Here is a 6,258-nt window from a genome sequence, read left to right as displayed (position 1 = left end):
TTTTCAAATTGATATCCACCTAAATTTTCAGGTACCTCGGTAAAACCTATCTTTATTTATTTATATGAGATATATCTTTATATGCATTAACATAAGTGACGAAAAGAAACAGTTGTTAAAAAAGAAATGCATTTGGGTTTCAATATAGCGTAATATGACCCGAAGCACCGGTTGTTCCGTTTTTAGTGGCGGCTTATTAGCAAAGTACTTGAAAACGTAGGCCGTCGCACTTGACCACAGGAAGCGGTCATCTTTTCTTTCCTTCCTAACTAAATAAACAAGTCCATACTTTCAATGGCGCAACAAACAAAAGTAAATCACCGAGCATTAAACAATAAACTATTTCGTTAGCACAATTTTGTCCGTTGTCATTTTCACGATCAATAATATTTTGTACGAAGAAAATATAATTACCTTCGTGAACAATTCAATCTTCCGGGCTGCTTCCATGCCTATCTTACTGGTAACGCTCGGAAAGTCAAATGCTTCTAGAAGAGTTAAAGGATGATACAAAACAGCGGACAAAGAATAACAATGAACCCTTTGAGCATCGTGCCAAGCTGTCCGTGAGGATGTAAACCCCTCTGAAGCCACGAAGGACTATTTTTGTCTAAATCGGGGCCCTTCTACATATCCCCGCACGGTCCAGAGCGACTCTCTCACCGATGGCACGCGTCCGTTTAGAAACCCTGGCTAAAAGGGGGCTAACACGCACGCCCCGCGGAAGCGCACATGCGTCCTCTGCTCTTATTATTCGTCGCACACATGCCACCATCCCTCTTCCGACTTCACGGTGACCGTTGGGATTTGGACGGACCGTACTGTTTATAAGCACTCGTATAATCACAAGGTAAACAATAATTATTCATCTTTAAGATATATTTTTCCTCCATCTTAATATTATATATATAAAAAATATGTTAAAAACATCTTTTTTCACATTTCTACATCTATGTACATTAACCTAAGGTGACATTAATGGGGAATCTAAAAAAGCTATAATTTGCTTAAAAAATTAAGTTTTAATGTACATAAAAAAATGAATTTTTAATATAATTTATCGATAGCATTTACCGAGGGATAAACCGCTGAGGGCATTGAAGTGTACAGATTTGGTGCATTACTAGGTAACATATTATTTAAGAGAATTGTATTATAATAAGCAGTATTATGCGTTACTAAGGCATTAATGGGTATTACTAAGATATTAATAGGCATTATTAGGGCATTATTAGTGTACATAATTTTAATTAGCGATTTATACCTCTCGGTACTTACTGAATAATTTTAGAAATATATAGTTTAGTATTATTGAAATACTATTTCATGATTTACAAATAATATAACTTATGATGCGATTAAATCGTGTTCAGCTATCACGTATCGCGACCGTTATACGTCAACCGCTTTTCACTCTCGGAAACAACGCCCCACATTTTCCTTGACATTCCTTGACAATAGGAAAGATTCGATTGCGCCGACGTCTATCAGGCATTGCCAAAAAGCGTCGCAAGACGCTGCGTAGACCGACCGCTGCAACCCCCAACGAAGCCATGTGTCTTCCCCTTTGGTAACGGGAGAGTCGCACGTGGCCAGCTTTTCCAGTTATCGAAGGGGAGGAAGTGCCAAGGCGAAGCCACCCCTGAGAGTCTTAAGACGCTTCGCGATGGAAAAATAAAAGGAGCCGAGAGGAAGAGAAATGGCGCGAGTGAAGAAGGCGAGGAGAGGGAGTACCCCGCCCCCGCTCGTGTGGGGCACGCGCTCGCCACGAACCCCGTGAAGGGAAGTCCACACCTGCCTCTGCGGCTCATTGTGTGCGCCAAAAACCCTGGCGCGACCCCTCCTAGACAAAACTAGAAGACCGCCGTGGAGCGAGGGGTCGCGTGGATCAGGCAGCATCTGCTGGAATCTGCGAGGAGAGGGATGCCACGAGGGCGATAGGTTATTATTGGTATTGTGCTCAGGGTGCGCCGGCGGTGACGACCGGCGGGGCACGGTGCACATGTGTACATATACGCGGGTCGCGCTGTGCGACGTACTATAAGCGTATGTGCGCGTGCGTTTGCCTCGACTGCTGACGCGCGACGGACCAATGTATGTAAAGATGCACATGCATCTGTCCGCATTTTACGTGCATCGGCACCCAACGTGCCCCCCTTGCGCGACGTCAAAAAGCTGCACCCTCTTAGACGCAGGCGTCGCCGGGGTGCGTCAGTGTACGGCGACTTTTAACGGTTTGCACTTGGATCGTCGTTCTCACATCCCTGAGTTTCGATTTTCGGAGCAACGTGTTTATCATCGTCTTGTATTATAATCTTTGATCTAATATTCCCGAAAAATTCCATGAATACCTACGCGTCTTATGTATTTGTCTTAAACTCTAAAGTAAAAATAATTATTGGATGTAATAAAATAAATATTCTTCCATACTCAATTTTCTTTCATTATTGATAGAGAACAATCCCGAATGTTTCTTTACGTTAGACCTTTCATGTATCACATTATTAAGATTAAAAAAAATCTTAATAAATAAAATGCATTTTTGTTAATAGTATAAGTGATAAATATTTTCTTTCGTAAACACAACACACATACGAAAGCAGGCGGCATCTCAATGGATCAAACGTTAAAGGTGCGCATGCATCTGTCCGCATCGCGTGTGCATCGGCGTTCTGTAACTTTCCTTTCTTTGTCGATACCCCCTCCCCCCTTTCCCCCTCCTTTCTCTCTGAACACCCTGCGATGATCCCCCCATCAATATGTCGCCCTTTAACGGTTGCAATCAGTCTGCCATTCTAGCACGACAAATGCTATTTCGTAGCTATCAACACGGCAATTCAAGAAATATGAATAATTCATCACTGCAATTATTGCCTAATTAGTTGATGTAATATTTTATCAGTTGAACATATTTCAGCGGTTCAACCACTCGCGTACACATATTGCACAGATATCAGAATCGAAAGGATAATATACATTAACAAATATTTATCCCCATTCAATCACTGCTACGTATTTCCCTAATGTCGATCCACATTTCAATTACGAATTCTACCAACGGTCGCTCCACGCTTCATCGTCGATCCTCAAGGACTCAGCAAACAACGTAGAAAGAATATAACATATCCCTTCGCGACGATGAAAAAGCCTGTTGGAATATTAAGAGTGGTTATAGTAATGAATTCCTATATGAAACACGGGCGCCCCTGCGGCGACGCTGGCGCGACTGTTCTCGAGGCGATTCAATTCACCACCGTCTCGATTCTCACGCGCTTCATCCTGAGAACCTGAAGTAGCCTTCCTCCTCGGGAAACACTCGAGCCGCACCGGAGTCTCGAACCCTTCCGAATCGGCCAAATCGACGACGACGACGACGACGACGACGACATACAGGTAAACGTGAAAGAAAGAGAGAACGAAATTCTCGCGTCTTTCCATTAGCTCCCATTGATTGATTTGAGTGCGATTCTTCTTCCGTTTGCGAACAAGCTGTTTCTCTTCCGGACGAGAAGAAAGGCGACCAGCAGTGCAATGCAAAACGCCCGTATGCGTCGCGTAGCAAAGTATCTAGATCCGACGTGAGGAATTTATTATTCCGCCCGGACTGCACCTGGGCACTCGAGAACACCGCGAAGATTTGCAATCACTTCCGTTTACATCGCTGCTGTTCTTTGTGGCCGCACCCTCGGGTCAGCCTCGCTAAGAAATCGAGATTTCCGTTATTACCGACCATCTTGCGTTCTGTCGACCTCTTTTTTTAATTGTGAGTACACACGTTCGGTCTCGGCTGATCGTGGTACTTTAGAGAATCACAAGTCCATTATTACAAGGCTTTATTCTACCGATTTAATTCCGTCTAAATACTTTCCAGACATTGCTTTGCGCTATCATAATCTTCAACGTGGTATATCGAAGAAACTAGAACTTTATGAATTAAATTCCAGTTGTAACGAGAGAACGTATATGTTTCGATAACAAAGATAGTAGTTGAATATGAAACAAAATCGACGTGGGCGAAATACTTTGAATGTACAAACATAACTTCTTATCGACCTCTGATTGAATTGTCCACGTTAGCGAATTGCGTACCGCCCGCACATAGAGAAATCCTCGCCTTTGTCACATTATGCAAGAAAGTTGTCGGTTGCGATGTGTACCATGCGCTGGAGCTCTACGCACGGGTATGATTGATAGTCGGGAAGTATATTATTAGGTCAACGAGCACGCCGTGCTCTAACAGTCGCTCCACTATTTCATTTCGCTTTTCGAAACGGCCCGCAAACAAGCAGGTATGTATGAAATAATACATAAGATATAAATTAGCGAGCAATTTGAAATCGCGATAACTTGTAATAGACTCGTTTGCAACATCGTGCAAAAAGATTGTACCAAATTACTATATTTATATACAAATGTAAACGACCAATTATTTGCTTGCAAAATTATCTCGTTTCTCCTATCCTGTCCGTTATCGAGTTACATTGAGCAATTTATTTGCAGAAGATTGCCAGCGTGTACACTTGTTAACGTCGAGAAAGGCTGATAAGTCGCACGAAAAATCGACATCACGCAATTACAGGCGGCTATCCTCCTTATCTGTCGAGAATGTAAGATCTGCCGAGTTTGTCACATTATGCAAGAAAGTTGTCTACCATGTAAGCGTATATATACATATATATGATTGATAGTCGGGAAACGTATTAGGTCAACACAAGGCTACCATGGTAGCCCTGTCGAACAAGCACCGAGATCTGCCAGACCCGACAGCAAGCTAGTGTGTTGTCAGGAATATAACCACGCGCGGAGAAAGCAATGCTGCAAATCTGGAGCCAGTTACTTTACATCGGCGTTGACCGGCGTTAAGCATCGTACACACGTGTTGCATTACATTGCAGTCATTTGATCGCTCCATTAACCTGTAACACTGTCGCCATTTCATATTCGATCGTATATACCTCGCCCGCATGTAAGCAGGAAGTGTTGACAATCGCGGGATTGGTCAATAAAATAGATGCACGTATCAAAAACGGCGATCACCTCAATCGATTACTGATATCACCTGAATAGAAAGCAGAGAAAACATTTTTCCAATTGTTATAGAAACTTATTTTTGTATAAAATAGATATTTATCTCTTTTATAAAATATTATATTATCAAAAAATTGAATTTATAATATACTGAATGGAAAAAATTCAATTATAATACACATACAATAAATAACTAGTAAAAATCAATTCAATTATATAATATACATATAATATAACATGTAATTTTGTCTCGTTATTTCTTATTTAATAAAAACATTCTATAGCGACTTTTATATTCGGAAAAACATAGTAATACTAACTATATAGGCGACAACTTATATACTTTTGTAAAACAACGAAAAATTTAGCTAAAAGTAAATTGGAAAGTAACTTTGTTTCGACCATCAAAATAATTATGTAAAACACTCAAACACTGATTGTTAGAATGTTAAAGCTTTTTGTAGCATTGCCATCGGTGCCTAAATATTCTGCATAATTATTTTGATGATCCAAGAAAATTATTTTCAGATCTGTATCTAATAAAATTTTTAGATACTTTAGCAAACCCGTTCTTGCCACGTACAAGTTCCATATTGTGTAGAATTAATGTACACAATTGAATAAACTTACTGCAATTTATAATTGCAATAAACTATAAAATAGTTTGTTCGACTATACATTTTATATAACATAAGAACATGTAGAATTTATAGTTGTTCTCTATATAGTTGTTGTCACTGTTTCTTTTTCCTGTATTGTTGGATATTGTTTTTCTTTTAACAAGCACGAGGAACCGGTTAATATAATTTTCACTCGATGACTACTATGCTCGCGTCTCTGTTGATATAGCACGTATTAGTTCATGCTACGGTAATAATTCATCCGTCAGAAAGAAGATCTGTGATGCTGTTGCGGGCTGCCATTTACGAACAAAGCTTTAAGCGGACTGTTTAAGCTAGACATAGGCTGCAACATCTACTGGCATTGTTGTTACTGTAGAAACTAGTCCGCAAACCCACGCCAGCCGCGACAACAACCCGTACGATCATGCTCGGCCGGCTATTACGACGCTGATAGGAAGATTGTCTTACGCGGTGTCGGGTATTTAGATCGCGCTATTATGTTTCTAGAGTGCCAGAGAGGGAGATTGCAACCTCCCTCTGAGGGAGAAAGAGAAACTGCTCACAGGCAAAGGTGAGAAAAGGGGAACTAAAATTAAAGAGAACAGAA

The sequence above is a fragment of the Trachymyrmex septentrionalis genome, unplaced genomic scaffold (genome assembly GCF_001594115.1).
Source record: "Trachymyrmex septentrionalis isolate Tsep2-gDNA-1 unplaced genomic scaffold, Tsep1.0 scaffold40, whole genome shotgun sequence".
NCBI lineage: Eukaryota > Metazoa > Arthropoda > Insecta > Hymenoptera > Formicidae > Trachymyrmex > Trachymyrmex septentrionalis.
The sequence above is the reverse complement of the archived record's forward strand: the minus strand, read 5'-3'. Positions refer to the sequence as shown.